The sequence below is a fragment of the Palaemon carinicauda genome, chromosome 2, assembly GCF_036898095.1.
Source record: "Palaemon carinicauda isolate YSFRI2023 chromosome 2, ASM3689809v2, whole genome shotgun sequence".
Classification (NCBI taxonomy): domain Eukaryota; kingdom Metazoa; phylum Arthropoda; class Malacostraca; order Decapoda; family Palaemonidae; genus Palaemon; species Palaemon carinicauda.
The window spans coordinates 45348586-45370939 of NC_090726.1; the positions used below are offsets into that span (position 1 = coordinate 45348586).

The following is a 22354-nucleotide window of genomic DNA, read 5'->3' on the forward strand; positions in this document are numbered from 1 at the left end:
AAGATCGTCAGCCAAAATGATCGTCGGCGCTTGCTTGCGTAAGAAGATCGTCGGCGCTTGTGCGCAAAGAAGATCGTCAGCGCTAGCGCGCAAAAGAAGATCGTCGGCGCTAGCGCGCAAAAGAAGATCGTCGGCGCTAGCGCGCAAAAGAAGATCGTCGGCGCTAGCGCGCAAAAGAAGATCGTCGGCGCTAGCGCGCATACGAAGATCGTTGGCGTAGGAAGATCATTGGCGAGCACGAGCGCGCTCTAAGATGAAGGGACAGCTGACAGGACGATCCGGAACTGGGACAATCAGGACTGGAACAGGATTCCTCTGGATGGAATTCTCAGGACCAGCAGGAACAGTAGGCAAGCGCTAGCACGCAGGAAAACGTTGGCGCGCAGGGGATACCTGGCGCTTAGGGGACTTACTCACAGTGTGAGAAAGCTCCTTTGCCTCGAAGGGACCGGTGCCCGTTGGATAACGGGGAGCGTAGGCGCCCAAAGCGTCAGCAGCCAGGAACGGAGACGGCAGGTCAGCAGGTCTAGGAGATGGCGAACTGCAGAGAGGTCCCGAACAGCCGGCTGGTCTGAACAGGAACAGTGGCCTCCCTCGCGAACGAGAGGGGTCACAAGATGATCCTGCAGCTGCTCAGCCCCTTGAGCATAGCTGCAGGTGCGACCACTCAGCCCCAAGAGCATAGTCGCACGAAATTCCATGGTCCGGCCTTGCAACTGCTCAGCTCCTTGAGCATGGTTACAAGAGTGGTCGCTCAGCACCAAGAGCATAACCGCTCGAGGACCAGGAAAATCCATCCAGGAATTATTAAGGTAAGAGAAATTCCCCCCTGCAGGGGAAAAAACTCATACCTGGGAAGGGAACCTCCTTTGGAAGGGAAGTTACCTACCCTTGGAGGCGAACCTCCTGAGCGTTCTAAGATAAACTAAAGAGCTGACAATTGTCACGGGAGAACTTCTAAGAGAAGGGAACACGTCCATGACGATGTCCTAGAGAGGCGGCAGCAACAGCAGACTCCCAAGGCACAAACAGGGCAGCTCTGCTTTGTTGGCACATTTAGGCAAACGAAGAAACCAGAACATAACTGGGAAAATAAAATAAATAATTAGTTAACCAAAATTCCCTCGGGAGGAACTCCAAAGAGAAACCCCGATGGAATAGGAACATAAGAATTACAAACCAAAGATGCGCCCTCCTCCCCCACTGACATTCACGGGAGAAGGGGGAGGGCGGAGAACTGTAAAAAAAAAAAAAAAAAAAAAAAAAAAAAACAATTATAATTATGTAATTCATTATGAATGTTCACAAATAGTAAGAATGACTGAACCCCGAAGGGAAGTGTTCTCCACAGAAGCTGAAAAGTTAACAAATACAATTAGATTCATTGAAAATAATTGAGACAAATAAACGGAATAGCCACTCAACCCGCAACAGGAAAGAGGCTACCGTAGTAGTACGTAGTAGAAGTAAAATGATGAACGACCTCGAGTAGAGAGAGAGACCGTAGTCAAACTAAACTCCCACGTTCCCTTCGCTGAGAGACCACGTTCTCCGCAGGGAAAACAGATGAAAAAAGAAAGTCCAACGATGACGATTCCCCACGGCAGCCGAAAATCGGAAGCAGAAGGAACAACCGAAGCACCAAGAGATCGTGCCCCATGACGTGCAACCGCGGTGGCCTGGAACTACGCGGTGACGTTGTCGTACACTACAAACACACAGCACAAACACTGAAAAGGAAACTTACTCTACTGTATTTCTATACCCAAATATATATACAGTACAGTAAACATAAAGAATGTCTATATATATATATATATATATATATATATATATATATATATATATATATATATATATATATATATATATATATATATATATATATATATATATATATATATATATACAGTGAACCCTCGTTTATCGCGGTAGATAGGTTCCAGACGCGGCCGCGATAGGTGAAAATCCGCGAAGTAGTGACACCATATTTACCTATTTATTCAACATGTATATTCAGACTTTTAAAACCTTCCCTTGTACGTAGTACTGTTAACAAACTACCCTTTAATGTACAGAACACTTAATGCATGTACTACAGTACCCTAAACTAAAACAGGCACAAATATTAAAGGTGATTTTATATCATGCGTTTCCTAAACACGATAAAAAATGGCAACCAATGTTTTGTTTACATTTATCTCTGATCATAATGAAGAAACAAACTGGAGGTAGAGCTTTGCTTATTACCCAGACATATTTCCCATACTTTTCCCTTAGAACTACATCACATCTTCCTACTTTAGATATATATATATATATATATATATATATATATATATATATATGTGTGTGTGTGTGTGTATATATATATATATATATATATATATATATATATATATATATATATATATATATATATATATATATATATATATATATATATATATATATATATGTGTTTGTGTGTATATATATATATATATATATATATATATATATATATATATATATATATATATATATATATATATATATATATATATATATATATATATATATATATATATATATATATATATATATATATATATATATATATATATATATATATATATATATATATATATATATATATATATATTTATATGTATACACATATACATACCTACATATATACATACATACATATATACATAAATACATGCATACATATATATATATATATATATATATATATATATATATATATATATATATATATATATATATATATATATATTACTGTATATATATATGGGTTATGGAAAAAATCCGCGAAGTGGTGAATCCGCGATGGTCGAACCGCGAAGTAGCGAGGGTTCACTGTATATATATATATATATATATATATATATATATATATATATATATATATATATATATATATATATATATATATATATATATATATATATATATATATATATATATATATATATATATATATTAACTATAAGAAAAAGTAAGTAATTAAGTAAAGACAAAACATTAAGGGCTGCCAGGCGAGGGTGAGAGCAGACACATCTGCCCACCACCCGAGCCAAAAGCGAAGTGGACCAGTTCACCGGTGTGTGAGGGGGAGGGGTAGCTAGCTACCCCTCCCCTACCCCCTCACTAACTAGCGAGGGGGTAGTTAACCCTCGTTAAAATCTGATGGCTCGCCATTTCAGCTACGCCGAAAGTAATACCCAATGTAAATAGCGTGGTTTGTATTTCGGTTACGGAACAAATTTACATTAGAAGATACATTTAAATCCTCCCCGGGGGAGGAGGAGAAGCTGCCTCGCTATGGGAGGCAACTCCCTCTCCCAAACCCCAAGATCGGTCAACAGAAATGCGGCCTAGCTACCACTCGACGGCCTCTCGGAAGAAACCGATTGAGTGGGAGCTTTGGAGGAGGTTTGGGCTACCGAGGAAGAGTCCTTGGGATTTTCTCTCTTCAAGGAAACCCTTGAAGGAGAAATATCTCGCCTGGACTTCTTCCGGCGCCGGGAAAACCTCTCCCACTAGGAGGTAGACCACTCCCTGCACTCACCACATACATTATCTCTATCACACCGTTGGCCCCTACAGAAAGAACATAAGGTGTGTGGATCCGTGTCGAGCGCCGACATATAAGTTCTACAAGGGCGGTCAGGTAAGCCGGGACACTTCCGCATCGCAGAGGCCAACTTCCAAACACTCTGTCAAAAAGAAAAAGCAAACAAAGATTAATGGCTGTCAGTGTAGGCAAGGGTGACAGCGGACACGTCCATCTAGCACCCGAGCCGAGAGCAAAGTGAACTCAGCACAGGTGTGTGTGAGGGGGGGGAGGGTAGCAAGCTACCCCTCCCTACCCCCCGCTAACTAGCGCTGGGGTAGTAAACCCTCGTTAAAATTCTAATGGCTCGTCATTTCAGCTACGCCGAAAGTAATTACCCATATTAAATAGCGTGGTTTGTATTTCAGTTATGGAACAAAAGTGAATTAAAGTTTCCAAACAAAACCAGTTCCAGGAGCATACAGATTGACTGCTCTCAGCCACGGCTGATATCAAAGTGGGGTTCGTGTGAGTGAGCGGGAGGGGGGAGTGTTTCCCCGCTACCCACGGGTTATTGACACCTTGTTAAGAGTTTCTTAAGAGTTTCTACAGCTGTGTTCCAGCTTGCGCTGTTATCTTCTTTGTACAACGAGAGTTTGTATTCGTGTCAGAACAAATTGATTTTCACTCTATGTAAGAAATTTTATCAAACTGATGAATTTCCTCAAAATACTGTACTGTACACACAAACAATGTCATAACCCATCATAATGTTCAAGGCACTACTTAAAATCTGTTCTGATATTAAATTCACCCACATTTGCATCCATCTTTCAATACATAGCTGTAGCACAAAGCAGAATTACTGCACACTACTGTACAACACTTCTAAATGGATACAGAGTAGTTTGAAGTTTTGATTTCCTATATATAATCCTTAAAATAGTCATAATCCCCATAAGCACTTCTTATAATAAGCAAGGTAATCATTGCTAAAATAAACATAACTCAAGGTCAAAAATTGAAGTAAAAAAAACATTTAGGTATTCAATGTTAAAAATTTATAGTTTTACTAGATTGCAGAAAAACCGATTAGCCTCGCAACCGCTCCAGAATACAGAAGCGTATGGGCTATGCAATAAAAGACCATAGCCTCTTTAACATTCAACTCACAATACAACAGCAATCTACAGTTTCACTGGTTAATTATTAAGTTTTTATTCACATGCCCCACATATTCCCTATAGAAAACACACATTGAGTCCCAGCACCTAAATATTTTATACCAAATTTGGTATTATTACAGTTTCAGCCAAATTTGGATATCTAATATTTTCTTTACTTATCACATAGGCCTACCTGTATATTTGCAATGATTCCAACAAAAAAAAGTAACTCAAATCTTCTGCAAAGTAAGGGTTACGGAAAGATTTTACGATGAAGTTTGTATAATTGATAATTAATGGCGAAATACTACCACGCGGGGCTAATGCGCATAGCGAAACATAGTCCGCTTTCCAGAACATAGGAGCAGGGAGTTAATGTTTAATCGCGAGCAAAGCAAGCATACGGCAGAGCAAAAACCAATAATTAATTAGCTCAACTAAACGACGAGGTATTTGTATTATGATGAAGACTGCTATGAACGACTCGACTCCATCGAAAATGGGATGGAAAATAACATTTACTATGCGTTCGAAAGTCTGACAAACAATACTTATTGTGTTTTGACTGTGTTTCATTACTATTATTCTATTTTGATTACGGTAATTTTTTTCATTAAGATGATTCGTGAGTTTAAGTTAGACAGTTTCTCTCATTTTACCCGTTTTCTGTATTCTCCCACACAAAAACCCCGATTCCCCTCTGTGGAATACCATTATTGAAATTATTAAAGGGGGGCCTGTGGCTCTAAATATGATTACTTGCGGCTGCTATAATGGTCAAATTCATTGAAAAAACACTATTTGGGCTAGAAACACTATATTTTAACATCGAATATTCAAGTTTGGTTGAAACTGTAATTTTACCGCAAATTCCACACAGGAGAGAATCTAGTGTCATAGTAGGCCTACCTGTGTTTTTTTTTAAAGAAACAAAATCACAATATAGGCCTATTCAACTTCTGATTATATTCCTGGTATTATCAGTAAAACATTACCAGTATCAGTAAAACTTTACCATATTCGTAAGCAAAAATTTGGTATTATTGTACTGTAAGTTCTAAGGAAGCTTCGGTTCATGTACAATACATTCATTTTTGGCGAAACATAAAATTGCTTCAAGAAATGGAAGAGTGCTGGATAGTTTGGCATTTTTCTCTGTAGGCCTATGACTAATGGGGCCTGTGACATAACACGAATTGGTGAGTAGGAAAATCATATGGTTCATAAATTTGGCTAGAAATTAAAGCGTCATACATTTACCGAAGCTTCAAACAGCCAATGTACGGTCAGGCCTACATTAAGTTAGTTAAGGTAGTCTAATGGAAACCGAAACGAGCAATCTGTGGGTTCAGAGTTCAATCTATGCTCAAGACTAAATACATTTCATAAAAAATCACCAACATACACTCCTTAGGAGCTACACACGGGAGTTTGAGAGACCTAAAGGATCTCTAGGCCTACCTACAGCATTGCATGAGCTACCAATATCTGGCCTTCCTAAAGGATCTCTAGGCCTACCTACTGCACAACAAGAGCTACCAATATCTGGTCTTCCTAAAGGATCTCTAGGCCTAGCTACAGCACAAGGGCTACCAATATCTGGTCTTCCTAAAGGACCTCTAGGCCTACCTACATCGCAACAAGGGCTACCATTGCCTGGTCTTCCTAAAGGATCTCTAGGCCTACCTACTGCACAACAAGAGCTTCCAATATCTGGTCTTTCTAAAGGATCTCTAGGCCTATCTAATGCACAACAAGAGAGTTACCAATATCTGGTCTTCCTAAAGGATCTCTAGGCCTACCTACAGCTTTACATGAGCTAGAGCTACCAATATCTGGTCTTCCTAAAGGATCTCTAGGCCTACCTACTGTACAATAAGAGCTACCAATATCTGGTCTTCCTAAAGGATCTCTAGGCCTACCTACTGCACAACAAGAGCTTCCAATATCTGGTCTTCCTAAAGGATCTCTAGGCCTACCTACAGCATTACATGAGCTTCCAATAACTGGTCTTCCTAAAGGATCTCTAAGCCTACAGCACAACAAGGGCTACCATAACCTGGTCTTCCTAAAGGATCTCTAGGCCTACCTACAGCACAACAAGGGCTACCATTACCTGGTCTTCCGAAATGATGTCTAGGCCTACCTACCATACAACAAGAGCTACCAATATCTGGTCTTCCTAAAGGATCTCTAGGCCTAGCTACAGCACAACAAGGACTACCATTACCTGGTCTTACCTGGTCTTAAATTGTGTGGCTCTACTGCAATTTAAACCCATATTTCTCACAGTAGATCAACAAAAAATACTATTGCTCCATTTACCTTAGCTGGACAGAAGTCCTCTGTAACGTCCAAGAGGCTTTTCTGAGGAGACTCTCCATCTTGATCAACCATAAGCCTAGATTATCCCACAGTAGGCATATGTCAGGTCAAAATTCAATCACCACGATAGAAAAAATCTTTACAAGTTATGAAGTGGCACAATTTATGCTTAGAATTTACACTAAGACTTAATTAAACACGGCACAAACACGGACACACGAAAGGTCGGCCACCATACATCACTGAACTCTAGCAAAGAAACTATAGTTGTTTACATGAACATAGAAGTATTGCCATATACTGGTTCCCATTTTAATATATTTATTTATTTAAAATCACAAAAACTGTTTAAAGCAATGGGATGGTAAGAATTATGATAAGAATAATTTACACAAATAAAACGTAAAGCCAGAAAAAATAAATCTTTAAAGCTAAAATAACAAAGAAACTACTGTATAGTTGTTTACATAAAGAGAAGTATTGCCATATACTGGTTCCCATTTTAATATATTTATTTATTTAAAATCACAAAAATTGTTTAAAGCAATGGGATGGTAAGAATTATGATAAGAATAATTTACACAAATAAAACGTAAAGCCAGAAAAAATAAATCTTTAAGGCTAAAATAACATGAAGATAGATTCACCATATTACATGAACATAGACGTATTGCCATATACTGGTTCCCATTTTAATATATTTATTTATTTATTTAAAATCACAAAAACTGTTTAAAGCAATGGGATGGTAAGAATTATGATAAGAATAATTTACGCAAATAAAACGTAAAGTTAGAAAAAATAAATCTTTAAAGCTAAAATAATGTGAAGATAGATTCACCATAATGTTTACAATTAAAGACAATAAATGGTATAAAGTCACGTGATTTATAGATATGCAATAATTGCTAAATTTACTGGAATTATTATCTTTCCTTTAATGGGAAATATGTTAACCCAAAGTACTAAATTAAAACGATTTGTAAAAGTATATAATTCCCGCCAAAATCATGAAGTGTAAAATACTTTGGTCACAGGAGTTTTGTTAATTATCAATATCATACAAAGAATTCTCCCTTGTAATTACATGTAAATGTAAATAAAGAAATTTGAAAAAGTCATATTACCTTTTTTTCTGTTATATTCAGGTGGCCTTATGCCACCACGGATAAATAGATGCTCGTTAGAGCAGTTTATCTGAGTATTTTATGCTTAAGCCTTAAGGTAGGCCTATAATCAACATAATATAAATGTTCACAAAAAAATGGTTGAATATTTCATGTTGAACAGGTTGATATAAATTTTTTTTATTTTTTTTTATATATATGACACGTCTATTTTAACGTTACTGATCTTAAGAAATTCGATATCAATCAATCATCACTCGTTACTTCTCATAGAATTCATTTCCTTTTCCTTTCCTTACTGGACTGTTTTTCCCCGTCGGGGCCTTTGGGCTAATAGGATCCTGTCGCTACCTAGCTTAGATAATAATAATAATAATAATAATAATAATAATAATAATAATAATAATAATAATAATAATAATAATAATAATAATAATAATAATAATAGTAAAGTTATCTAATCAATAAATTAATCAAGTAATTAAACCCAGCTTAGGCCTACACCTACCTAGCAGGCCAAGAAACGAGAACTTTAGGCCTATTGGCATTATGATTGATTGACTTATTTATGAAGAAACACATTCACAAACACAACTGAGAGAGAGAGAGAGAGAGAGAGAGAGAGAGAGAGAGAGAGAGAGAGAGAGAGAGAGAGAGAGAGAGAGAGAGAGAGTATCTTTTAATTCAGCCATATTATTTACCTTAAATCTAGATTTCAGTGCTTAGATATTGTAATTTTCTTTCAATAATCTTCCTACTTTTGATTCCCAAGCCTTAGGCCTACCAAATAAGCTTTTGTATTCCATGAAAATCTTTATTTTTTATTCATTTAGGAGCATAAGAAGTACATTTGTTCAATTTGTCATATGTTTTACAGTTGATAAGAATAAAAAATTCAAGGTTATTTATTGGTAATGTAAATTATTATAGTGATCCGGACTGGCCTATGTTTATATAGGTACTCTAGGCTATACTAGCCACGCTACTAGTCCTAGCTAGGCCTAATCGTAATGGGCTACGACTTATGCCATCTACCGTACATTCCTCCCTTGAACATTCCCCGCCTCTCTAAGAGATATCCATCCCAATTATTCATTTTTCACTCGTGAAAAACAAACTTTGATAAGTATAAAGAGAAAAAAATATATTCTCCATTCATACAAGAATACATCAATGAAGATCTTTCGTAATGAACAACTACGCTTAGCAAACCATGGCTGCTGACGACATCTGATAAGGCTCTTTACCCTACTTAGATAAAAACTTTTGATAACCAGGGAATAATTACTCTTGTCAGGAAGTTATATTTATTACGATTAGATTGTGAGTTTTTGTTATGGAAAGCAACAGAGTATTACAAGAATTTGTCATCAAATGCTGAATTATTAAGCGATAAAAAACACAGAATTAAAGTTTTCATAGTTTATATAGAAGATATTTATCTTAATGTTGTTACTCTTCTTAAAATATGTTTTATTTTTCCTTGTTTCCTTTCCTCACTGGGCTATTTTCCCTGTTGGAGCCCCTGTGGTTGTAACTTAGCAAGAAATAGTAATAGGGTTCACCAAACAATTCTTCTTCGCTCAAGGAGTTAACTACTGCAATGTAATTGTTCAATGGCTACTTTCCTATTGGTAAGGCTAGAAGATACTCTTTAGCTAAGGAAAGCAGCTTTTGTAGGAGGACATTCCAAAATCAAACCATTGTTCTCTATTCTTGGATAGTGCCATAGCCTCTGTACATTGGCCTTCCACTATCTTGGGGTAGAGTTCTCTTGCTTGAGGGTACACTCGGGCATGCTATTCTATCTCGTTCTCTTCCTCTTGTTTTTAATTTCTATTTCTTATAGTTTACGTGACAAATTCAATTTAATGTTGTTGCTGTTCTTAAAATATTTCATTTTGATTGTTCATTACTTCTCTTGTAGTTTATTTATTTCCTTGTTTCCCTTCCTCACTGAGTTATTTTGTCCTCTTGGAGCCTTTGGGCTTATAGCATCTTGCTTTTCCAACTAGGGTTGTAGCTAAGCTTGTGAATAATAATAATAATAATAATAATAATAATAATAATAATAATAATAATAATAATAATAATAATATTATTATTATTATTATTATTATTATTATTACTATTATTATTATTATATTATTATTATTATTACTAGCCAAGCTACAACCCTAGTTGGAAAAGCAAGATACTATAAGCCCAAGGGCTTCAACAGGGAAAAATAGCCCAGTGAGGAAAGGAAATAGGGAAATAAATAAATGATGAGAATAAATTAACAATATATCATTCTAAAAACAGTAACAGCGTCAAAACAGATATGTCCTATATAAAATATAAACAACGTCAAAAACAGATATGTCATATATAAACTATAAAAAGACTCATGTCAGCCTGGTCAACATAAAAAACATTTGCTCCTACTTTGAACTTTTGAATAATAATAATAATAAACCGTTAGCATCTCGGGGGACTTGAACGGAGAGCTTAACCGGTTTAATATAGTAATGAAAGGATTTTCGAGTTATCTACCTCACCGTTGTTAACGGATATCCGAGTCTATGGACAGACTAACATTTTGCAATCGGTACAAAATACCTGAGATAGATTATTATTATTATTATTATTATTATTATTATTATTATTATTATTATTATTATTATGCTACAAGCCTAATTGAAAAAGCAGGATACTATAAGCCCAGGGACTCTACCAGAAAAATAGCTCAGTGAGGAAAGGAAACAAAGAAAAATAAAATATTTTAAGAAGTGCAACGAGATTAAAATCGATATCCCCTAAATAAACTATTCAAACTTTAACAAAATAAGAGGGGGAGAAATAAGATAGAATAGTGTGCCCGAGTGTACCCTCAAGCAAGAGAACTCTAACCCAAGACAGTGGAAGACCATGATACAGAGGCTATGGCACTACCCAAGATTAGAGAACAATGGCTTGGTTTTGGAGTGTCCTTCTCCTGGAGGAGCTGCTTACCATAGCTAAAGAGTCTCTTCTACCCTTACAAAGAGGAAAGTAGCCACTGAACAATTACAGTGCAGTAAGAATTGTTTGGTAATCTGTGTTGTCAGGTGTATGAGGACAGAAGAGGATGTATAAGGAATAGGCCAGACTATTAGGTGTATGTGTTAGGCAAAGGGAAAATGAACCGTAACCAGAGAGATGGGTATTAAAAAAGCCGTAAGGAAAATATGACTTGCAACTTGTCAAAAACAATTATTAGATCAAAATAAAGGTTCATTGTGCCAGCGTGAATAAGTGAAAGTGTCTGACATGTGATACGTTGGTAATATTAAGATAAAACAAGAGCTAAAGATGAATAAACGATGAATGTGAGACATGAATCACGAAAGCAGTTTTTGGTCTGAATATAGAGCAATTGACCATTGCATGTTGAATACTGTACATGATATGAACGTTTGAAGATTTTATATTGAACATAGAACATTGATATTTCATTGAATTAGTGTTGAATGTAACAAATGTGTATAAATGTTTCCTACCTAACATATTTCAGTTACATTTAAATATAGGCCTATTGGTTTCATTGAATAACGAAAATTTCCTACCTAATATAGCTCAGTTAAGTTCAAATAAAGGCCTATTGATTTCATGAAATGATAAAAAATTTCCTACCTAATATAGCTCAGCGAAGTTCAAATATAGGCCTATTGATTTCATGAAATAGTAAAAATTCCCTACATAATATAGCTAAGCTAAGTTTAAATATAGGCCTATTGATTTTATTAGATAATAAAAAATAAATCCCTATCTAATATAGCGCAGTAAGTTCAAATACAAGCCTATTGATTTCATCAAATATTACTAATTTTGAACATCTAATTCTATAAGGCATGCATGACTAACATTTTGTTGCAGAATATAAAAAATAAATTATTAATGAGTTAGAGATGAACACTGACATATAGATTAATCTTTTGACGTCAAAGAGTGGTTGTAAATAGTAAATAAGTCACAACTTTCTAGTTAGAAGAACCAATAACCCAGTACTGAAAGTGCGGTCTGAATAATTATGAATCTGGTGCTGATCATAAGACACGGAGCCCAGAGATATGATACTTAATATATAGGACATATTTGATTAGATTTGGTTATGTATGCGGGTCGTGATGGTTAGGTTTAAAATGTGGTATACACACACACACACACACACACACACACACACACACACACACACACACAGTTTTCAGGATAACAAGAGAAATACATTTACTTTTCTTCATTTAGTGTTTGGTGTCGACACGTGTTTCAGATCACTTCGATTTTCAGAGACAGCTGAGTCTTTGACTATTCATTATATACATACATACATACATACATATATAAATACACACACACGCGCACACACAGACACACACACACATATATACACACACACACACACACACACACACACACACACATATATATATATATATATATATATATATATATATATATATATATATATATATATATATATATATATAATGAAAATTACAGATAATTGAAGGACATTAAGAATAACAGAATGGGTCACTTGAAATTGCAAAAGAAGCAGGGGAAGGAAGAGAACACGATGGATTGACGAGCTAGGAAAATTGCTGGAATAAACTTACGTAGAAAAACCATGAATAGACGTGCGTGGCAGGACATGTCTGAGGCCTTTGTCATGCAGTGGACTAGCTAAGGCTGATGATGATAACTACGAGTTTTGGTGGTGACTTTATACATAAATAACAATGAAAAAAAACAGAATTATAGATTTGCTGATGGATCTAAAGTATTAAATGAAGAATATAAGGATTCATTTGATCATATATATATATATATATATATATATATATATATATATATATATATATATATATATATATATATATATATATATATATATATATATATATATATATATATATATATATCTACTAGGATCAATGCCTTCTATGAACATAATTCATTTCAGTAATCACCACAAATGTTAAGAATCATTACTGATATATAGATAACTGAGTCCAGTATCTCTAATCTCGTCGAGTTTAAATGAGAAATAGAATAGATAACACTTTTAAGTTCCTTAAAATTCCATTTTCATGATGCATTTAATGGGACATCGTATTCATCTAGATAATACTCTTATACTGCTGTTTTTATTATCTTGTTTATCTTCATAATTGTGAATGAATGAAAATAAACAAATGGATAAAGAGTATGAATAAATAGATGAGTAGATAAAATAGATTTCTAATAATGCTCGTTGTAGAATTATTATAGAGATAACGCAAAATGATTTCGGCTCATTTTTTTCATTTTGAATTTCTTGCTTAGAATTGTTTGGTCTCATGACAACAGTACCATGGAATTCATTTGATCTATTGATCATCATTATAATTTCTTATTTGATTAATCACTTCGCGTTAAGTGGGTCTATTTCTTTATTTCCTTTCCTCACTGGGTTGTTTTTCACGGTAGGGGCTCTTGGCTTTATAGCATCCTGCGTTTCCAACTATGGTTGTAGCTTGGTTTAATGTTATATATATATATATATATATATATATATATATATATATATATATATATATATATATATATATATATATATATATATATATAATGTGTGTAATTTTACGTGTGTAGCAGAAGTAGGCCTAGGTTAAACGTTTTAGGCCTAAGAAGAATTATACATTTATAACACATATATGATTTGTTGTTATAATCTAAGCATACACTGATAATCATATATACATGTATGCACTTTCATGCATATAACAGGTTAATGAGAAAAGTATTAAATGAGAGCTATGTACGTCATCTAATCACTAGCAAAAACTGATGTTGATTGTAGGTAAATCGTGTTGCAGCATTTAGTAATCTATTTATTACCCTCCTTACGTTAAATATATTAATGCTACATTCATGTCATGCTTATCTTATCAAGAAATTTATTATGGTCATTACAGAAAACAGTAAAGTAATCTTGCGATCAATTGAAAACTACGGATCTCCGCCGTCTACTGTTTCATACGCATGATGCAGTTGCCACGCAATGAAAAACCCGCAGTTTCCTTGATTTAACAAAATTTTACTTGATAAGGATATAAGATAACTTGGTAATTAATGTTATATTAAAGGTAAAAATATAAGATTTGTTCTATTTTAGTTATTAAACGCCTAAATACAGTGATAAATATGATTTATAATTGAACAATAGGTCACGCAGCTTCGGCAGGCCCTACGCTGAGGTGGACCAATGATATTGCATCGTCTGTTTCATTTTAGTTGTTTCTTGTCATCAATTCTATAAAGTGCTAGAAACCAGTTTCTTTTTAGTATTCAAACTGAAAAAAAACCATATATAGCCGCGCATGGTCGCCCTTTTTAAGCCGTAAGAAAAAATAACTATGCTAAGAGTGTGCATAGCTTGCTTTCCGGTACAAGAACCGGCGTTTATATAAAGTGTAATATCTAATGAGGCATTTAATTATATATCATAAGATTTTTAAAATGTTTATTATGATATAATAGGGATATAAATTTTAGTTATTTTATAAGCAAAGAACCACTAATTGTTCGCCCTTATAAGGGGGAACCAACCTAAAACGATAAAATGTATTTATTGACTACCATTGCATCATATCTGAATCACATATATAATGGCCAATACCGGTCTTTGATGGTCGACTCTTATTACAGTGGCCCTTTAAATTCATCGTATGTCCTATGAGCTCGACAGATGCGCGTGATCGACCGTTTCGCGATTTCGTAATAACGCTTCGTGGCGTTCGAGACCTTTCGATGGCCCAGGGTTGCCAGATATGGGGATTTATACCCTAGATTTGGAGACTTATCCCTACATTTGGGAATTTATCCTTAGGTTTGGGGATTTTGGATGACTGGTGACGATATTCTGTACATGTATCTATGAACAAGAAACAGATGAGTAAGCCTTTATATTGTTGCAATTAGTTTATTTACAATTTCATCAAGTATAACGAGTCATTTCTGTATTAAAAGAAAATATATTTCTGGAAATGGGGATTTTTTATCAAGAGTTTTAGGGAATTTTACACTAACCCACCTGGCAACACTGACTTGTCCCCCCGGAGGATGTTACACGTTAGCTTTGGAATATGCGCTCTGACGAATCGAAAAAGCCGATTGAACAGAAAAAATAATGTAATTTAGTTATCAATTTATGGCCGGAATTTTAGTAATATTGATATTATCCCGAAATTTAGCGATATTAAAAGGAAAAAATTTCCCCTAAGTGGAAAAAACGGTTGAATCTACGCTTTGCCGAATTGATTAAAACCGATTTAACCGAAAAAAAGTATTTTGGTCTGTAATTTATGCGCGGAATTTTAATATATTGATATATTTAAAAAAATGAGAAATATTTAAAGGAAATATATTCCCCTAAAATGAAAAAAAGCTATCGAATTTGCGCTTTACCGAATTAAATAAAAGCGGATTGAACCCGAAGCTTTTGAACCTGGAATTGTAATATAGTAATATTTTATTGAACATTAGAAATATAGTAAGGGAATAAATAATCCCAAATTAAAAAAAAAAGCTTTTGAATCTGCGCTGTGCCGAATCTAAAAACCGATCGAACCCGAAGCTTCAGAAGGTTCGGAGTCGGGTCGAGTGCAGGGTTGCCAGATATGGGGATTTATACCCTAGATGTGGAGACTTATCCCTACATTTGGGGAGTTTATCCTTAGGTTTGGGGAATTTTGGATGACTTGTGACGATATTATGTACATGTATCTATGAAGAAGAAACAGATGAGTCAACCTTTATATTGTTGCAATTAGTTTATTTACAATTACATGAAGTATAGCGAGTCATTTCTGTATTAGAAGAAAATATATTTCCGGAAATGGGGATTTTTGTACATGTATCTATGAAGAAGAAACAGATGAGTAAACCTTTATATTGTTGCAATTAGTTTATTTACAATTACATGAAGTATAGCGAGTAATTTCTGTATTAGAAGAAAATATATTTCCGGAAATGGGGATTTTTTTATCAAGAGTTTTAGGGAATTTTACACTAACCCACCTGGCAACACTGGTCGAGTGCAGGGGTGCCATTTGTACGATAATTATCGTATATGTACGATTATTTTAGGTCCGGTACGATGTACGATACATACCTTAGGTATATACATAAGTGTTTAATTAAACAATTATACTAAAATATTTTGAAATAAGTCAATCATGTAACTCCTTAATTATTATTTTGAAACTGTGTACGATAATTTTGGTTGAAAAAACGACAATTTTAAGGCTCATGTACGATAATCCAGTCAAAATAATCTGGCAACCCTGGTCGAGTGAAGCACTGTCTCGGTACCCATGCCGTGGTTCACTTGTTGTTTCTGTGATAAGTGTATGTGCCAGAGAATAACTGATGGAAAAGTGACCTCCATTTAGCCTTTTTGTAAGTGGGATGGCGTTGGTATTGCATGCGATGGTACAGTATTGATCGGCGGTTTGATTGAACTCCATATTTGTTGAATAGGGATTTTATAATTAACAATAGGAAGGTTTGATTGTGCTAACGGGATGACTCTGGTCATGACAGGAGCATCAGCCAGATGGGTGTGGAATCAGGTAAATTAAGCGATGTGGCGTTCTAATTTTCGCTTTGCTGGCCGATTAGGTTTTCGCTTTGCCGAGCCATTACGTTTTTGCATTATTTGGAAAGTTATTTTAGCTCAATGTTTGAATTGGAACGGTTTTTTGGGGGGTAATTTTCTCTATGCAATCCTGTGCGCAGTAGGGTCCGACAAGTCCCGTTAGTATGGTACCCCGGCAGTACCTCGGTAGCTTTATGTGTACCCTACTCGTACCTTAGTTTTTTAATGTAACTTAAATGATTTTTACCGGTTCCTTATTATAATGAAGTTATCTGCAGTAGTTTATTAAGGAAATAACTGACCTATCCCCGACAAGTTCCGTTAGTATGGTACCCCGGCAGTACCTCGGTATCTTTACCCTACTCGTACCATAATGGTTTTAATGTAACTTAAATGATTTTTAACGGTTCCCTATTATAATGAAGTTATCTGCTGTAGTTTATTAAGAAAAGATTAACTTGCCTCCGACAAGTCCGTTAGTATGGTACCCCGGCAGGACCTCGGTAGGTTTGTGTGTACCCTACTTGTACCTTAGTTTTTTTTTAATGTAACTTGAATGTTTTTTACCGGTTCCCTGTGATAATGAAGTTATATGCTACCTAAATACCATAGTTTATTAAGAAAAAATAACTTACCGGAGGGAGCTAAGCGTAGGCAGTGCTATCCTGCTTGACCTTAGAAGGCATAGAAGGGCTTAAGCAATTCGGTTTCCTTATAGAACAGTGTACTTTTAGTTAGGACATTGCAACTCGTAATTGAGTAGATCGTTGCAAATCACTGTTTTGAATTTCATGTACTGCTGTACAGAATTTGAAAATATAACCGTTTTGATCCTTTTGTGATATTAGTACATACAATTTTACCATGGGAGCCTCACTCTAGATGTATTCCTAGTTCAGTAAAAAAAAAAAAAGAATAAATAAAAAAAAAAATCATAAGTTGCTTTTGTAGTTATTCATTTGGGTTTTGTTGAAGTTTCGGACGGAAAAAGATTTTCTACTAAAAGTTTATTCCTATAGAAAAACTTCCGTTTTCCCCGTAAACGACACCTATTTTCACTGCGATAAAGATTTTATTATCTAAAAAATAATCAATGGAGTTATCTTGCACAGCAATTGAATTTATGAAGAAACTAAAGACATTACTTTTCACAAGATCATATGATTTGGAAGATGCTACAATCAAAGAATTGTATGTTATAATGAAAATGTTTTGTTATATGATTGATATGGACCCGCCCGAGAAGTAGTTCACTCGACTTCAGTGGAGGGTTGGATTTAAACCAAAAACAAGTAAGCTCAACATGTACCGCTTGCCTGTAAATAGGAGCTTGATATTTTTTATTTTGCGCAAGCGAAGCGAGAGCATGTCGGAGCGAAGCCTTTAGGTTTCTAAAACATATCCCCATTCATAGATGGTCTAACATGTTTTGTATTTATTTGCTGGGAGCTTTTGTATATCAACGGTCAGTTCCTCTCGCGCTGATTAAAAATGGATATCAACTAACCTAAACTTTCCCCCCTAACCTAACCTACAATCCATATCCTTACCTACTTGCCTAATGGGGGTCGTTACCCCTTACACTGCCGTATTCTAAGTTAGCCATAATAATACGTGTAAGTGGCCGTTGTCATACATACACCTCATTTGCTGTTAAAATGAAGGTCAAATCCAATGAAAGCCCTCAATTACTTTAGGAAAAACAATTTTTTTTTAAAAAATGTTGTTCCGTTCATAACTATAATTTTATCTTTGTTTTCAATATTGGAATATAGAATGTAATTACAGCTCTTGTTTCATTTATCAAGTTAATTATGGAAGGTTAGTATTAATTTGTGTTTGATATATTTTGTCTCATAATGGGGAAAAGGAAATCAAGTCCATGTTCGAACATATGTTGGACCACAAAGCTACAACTCGCCCCTTTGTTAAGTTTGTATAATAGAGCTGAGGGATGAATTAGATAAATAATATGCCAAAATATTAGCGCACGGGGCTATCGCGTAGCGAAACGTGAGCAGCATAGGGGCAATAAGATAATGTTAAGTCACAAGCGAAGCGAGCTACAGCTAAGCAAAAACCAATTGAAGTAAGTGGTAAATTAGATAAATAAAATGATGCCAAAATATTAGCCCATGGTACACGTTTAGTGAAATACGTTCAGCTTGCCCTTACATAACAATGGGATAATGTTTATCTGCGAGCTAGAGCCGAACTAAAACCAATAAATGGTGCTGATTTGGTGTCCCAACGTATAGATAAATACCATGGTCTTGGGTTAGAGTGCTCGGTTAATGTATGATACTTTTAATTACAGTATTAGCGAAACTGAAATTCGCTGTAAGAAATGGTCGAGTGGTGGCTAGTTTGGTATTTTTCTCTATGTTTAATAGGGGCTCGGTCATGATAACTTATGTATCAGTCTACTTCTCACTCCATTGTTTACATTTGGGAGACTGATGGCGAGTTGTTGCGCATGCGTTGCTTACACTCACTTTTGCGAGCTCTTCCTTTTTTTGTATGACATAGTCATTACCTGTCATTTTCAGCCAAGTACGAGCTTCCAAATATTTATGCGCAAGTTCCCCGGTGTTCTACAACAGCCATTTCTTTTTCACTCCCCTTCAGTTTAAGTTCCACCACCATCACATATAAACGTCTCCAAGAGCGAACATAAGGAAAGTACATAATATTTTGAAATTTACTGTCAATGAAAACGCTCTCCGTCAAGTGTATAGCTATTGTTGCTCATGTGAATGTAAAAAAATAACCCCAAAATAATGGCCCACAGGGCTTGCTAGCGCAGCTCAACATGTACCGCTTGCCAGAATATAGGAGGAGTGCTGTAAGGTTTAATTGCGAGTGAAGCGAGCCACAGCGTAGCAAAAACCATTAGAAGGACGTGAAGTGAATCGTAGATAATTATGATACTGTACTTTAATTTTCAGCCGCTTACATGAACCATATATTTTTCCAACTGATTATCTTGTGATTATTTTGCATTTCTGACCATTATTATTGTTACAAATCACTTGGTTCGGCCATTTCCCCACTCCAAAAAAATCCTGGTTGCCCTCTGGTGTCGCCTATAATTGTCTTTATCTAAAGGGGTCCAAAAACTCATAAACGGGTGGTTTGTCCCATATTTGTGACATAAATGCATAAAACACAAGATAGCAAGTAGGATAAATATATGGTTCATGTATTTGGTTAGAAATTAAAGGATCATATATTTACCGAGTTCTCACATTGTTTCCATATTTCCTTTCATTATTGGGCTATTTTTCCTGTTGGAGCCCTTGGGCTTATAGCATCCTGCTTTTCTAACTAGGGTTATAGCAAGTAATAATAATAATAATGAAGTAAGGAGTTATTTCTAGTATGATGAACACGGTGACGAATGACTCCATAAAGAATTATTATTATACCTGTTGTAAGGAAATAAGACTATTGTGTGTTTTCATATGGAGTTGTCGAAATTGGGATAACACTGAAAACTAATGGGTACTTCTGTTTTAAGCTTCAATCAGCTAAAATTTTTTAGATTTAGCATATTACAGAAAATGGCTACAGTTGATGGCAAATTCTGTACATGTTTAATGTGGACATTCAATTTGTGCTGTCGACCGTTCTCTTTTCACTAAATATTATGCTAAATTTAATAAATTGGAGCCATGGGTTGTTAGTTTGTTTATTGCTGTCCAATTTAATTATTTTCATTTCTGAAGTATGTACAATATCAGTTCATTTTATATTATGGCGTGAATATATTGTGACTTCTAATTCAGGTGACTAGTACACATCACATGAAAGTGAATCATCATCCTGTTCAAACTATGGTACTGAAGATGCAAAAATTGAGAAATTTGGAATGCTTTCTGCCCTAGGGTGGCTGAATTCATAACCTGCCAACTCGTTGCCCATTGTCTTTGCTCGGTCAACTAACACACTGGGTAACTCACTGTACTGCACTATATTGCTTTTATGTGGTTTCTATCACAGTATATGTACTTCATTGTATTTACTGTACGCTATGAACACACTTCAGTAACTACACACGTGTACTGTATGTACAGTACACGGTAAGACTGCGCCTAACATGAGTCATTGCCACACTTGTACATAACTCGCTTTTACTGTAGTTTATATTATTGTAATATATGTACAGTACTGTTACTATAGTACAGCTCCATTAGTCAATGAAACGCTCATGAGTGATTGCTGTTTTCGACAGGTTGACACGCATCGTTTCAACTCGTACACATAGCCTATATCTATAGTACATTACCACTATAAAGTACAGTACAGTATAGGTATTTTGTGTATAGTAGTTATAACAATGATACTAATACACAATGAAAAATTAAAAGAAAAAGTATCTGCACAACACTACTAACTGATTATATACGAAGTTCTTCGCAGTGAATCTGAAGCATGATGCAACTCTTGAGCCGTGGACTGCTTGGCGCATGGGTTAGCGTAATGTACGTATCATGCTTTATACTAAAATTACAATAAACTCACTAGATTTGTACAGATTTTTAACGTAACTTTACATCACAACGTGATTCGGCACAAAGAGGACTGAAGCGGGAGATGTACACGTGAGGAGATATGATGCGACTAGAGATTGGGTATTGTGCTGTGTGGAGAAAGAAAAGCACGAAGCAGGCTTAGTTTAAAGGAGCGGGGTCGGTTTTAAATTGTCAAATTGTCGCGCCGCGAAAGTATGTATCGCGAAACCGCAAATTGATGAATTTTTATATAATACGTTATATGAATCTCAGTATCCTGAAAGACCGAACCAGTGAATATCAAGGTCTGACTATAATTTGTAATTGTTCTGTTCTAAAATATAATTCATATATATAGCTGCTGATGTTTTAACTACAGCTTACTTACTTTGTTTAATTTTTATTTCAAGTCCCTTTCCCCATCATTAGCTAGTTTTAGTGTACCTACTCGTGTATCTATTGTTAATCTTTTAATGCACTTCCTGTCAAGCTGCTTATATGTCATTTCTGTCATAGAAAGCATTTCATGAAAGAAAGTTTGGGATTTCTTACGAGTTTACTCATGTTCATACAGTATAAAGAGTAAAATCTTAACCCTTTTACCCCCAAAGGACGTACTGGTACGTTTCACAAAACCCATCCCTTTACCCCCATGGATGTACTGGTACGTCCTTGCAAAAAAATGCTATAAAATTTTTTTTTCATATTTTTTATATTTATTTGAAAAAATTCAGGCATTTTCCAAGAGAATGAGACCAACCTGGCCTCTCTATGACAAAAATTAAGGCTGTTAGAGCAATTTAAAAAAAATATACTGCAAAATGTGCTGGGGAAAAAATAACCCCTTGGGGATTAAGGGTTGGAAATTTCCCAAGAGCCTGGGGGTAAAAGGGTTAAGTTGTTCAAACATATAATACAGACCTTTGACAATTATGAGGAGTATGGCTTCAGCGGTGAAGTTGGAAACGGCCATTATACTTTTCAATGAGGTAAACATA

At 35.3% G+C, this 22354-nt stretch overlaps 1 protein-coding gene across 4 annotated transcripts in view; it reads left to right on the forward strand.

Moving 5' to 3' along the window:
* Positions 1-16512: 16512 nt before the first annotated feature.
* The window catches only part of LOC137624525 (calcium-transporting ATPase sarcoplasmic/endoplasmic reticulum type-like), a 61575-nt gene continuing 55733 nt past the window's right edge, over positions 16513-22354 (forward strand). For 2 of the 4 annotated variants that reach the window (XM_068355396.1, XM_068355423.1), the window contains exon 1: positions 16513-16643. The gene's annotated coding sequence lies outside the window, so the exon portion shown is untranslated. The other 2 variants (XM_068355404.1, XM_068355414.1) reach the window with 2 other exon arrangements.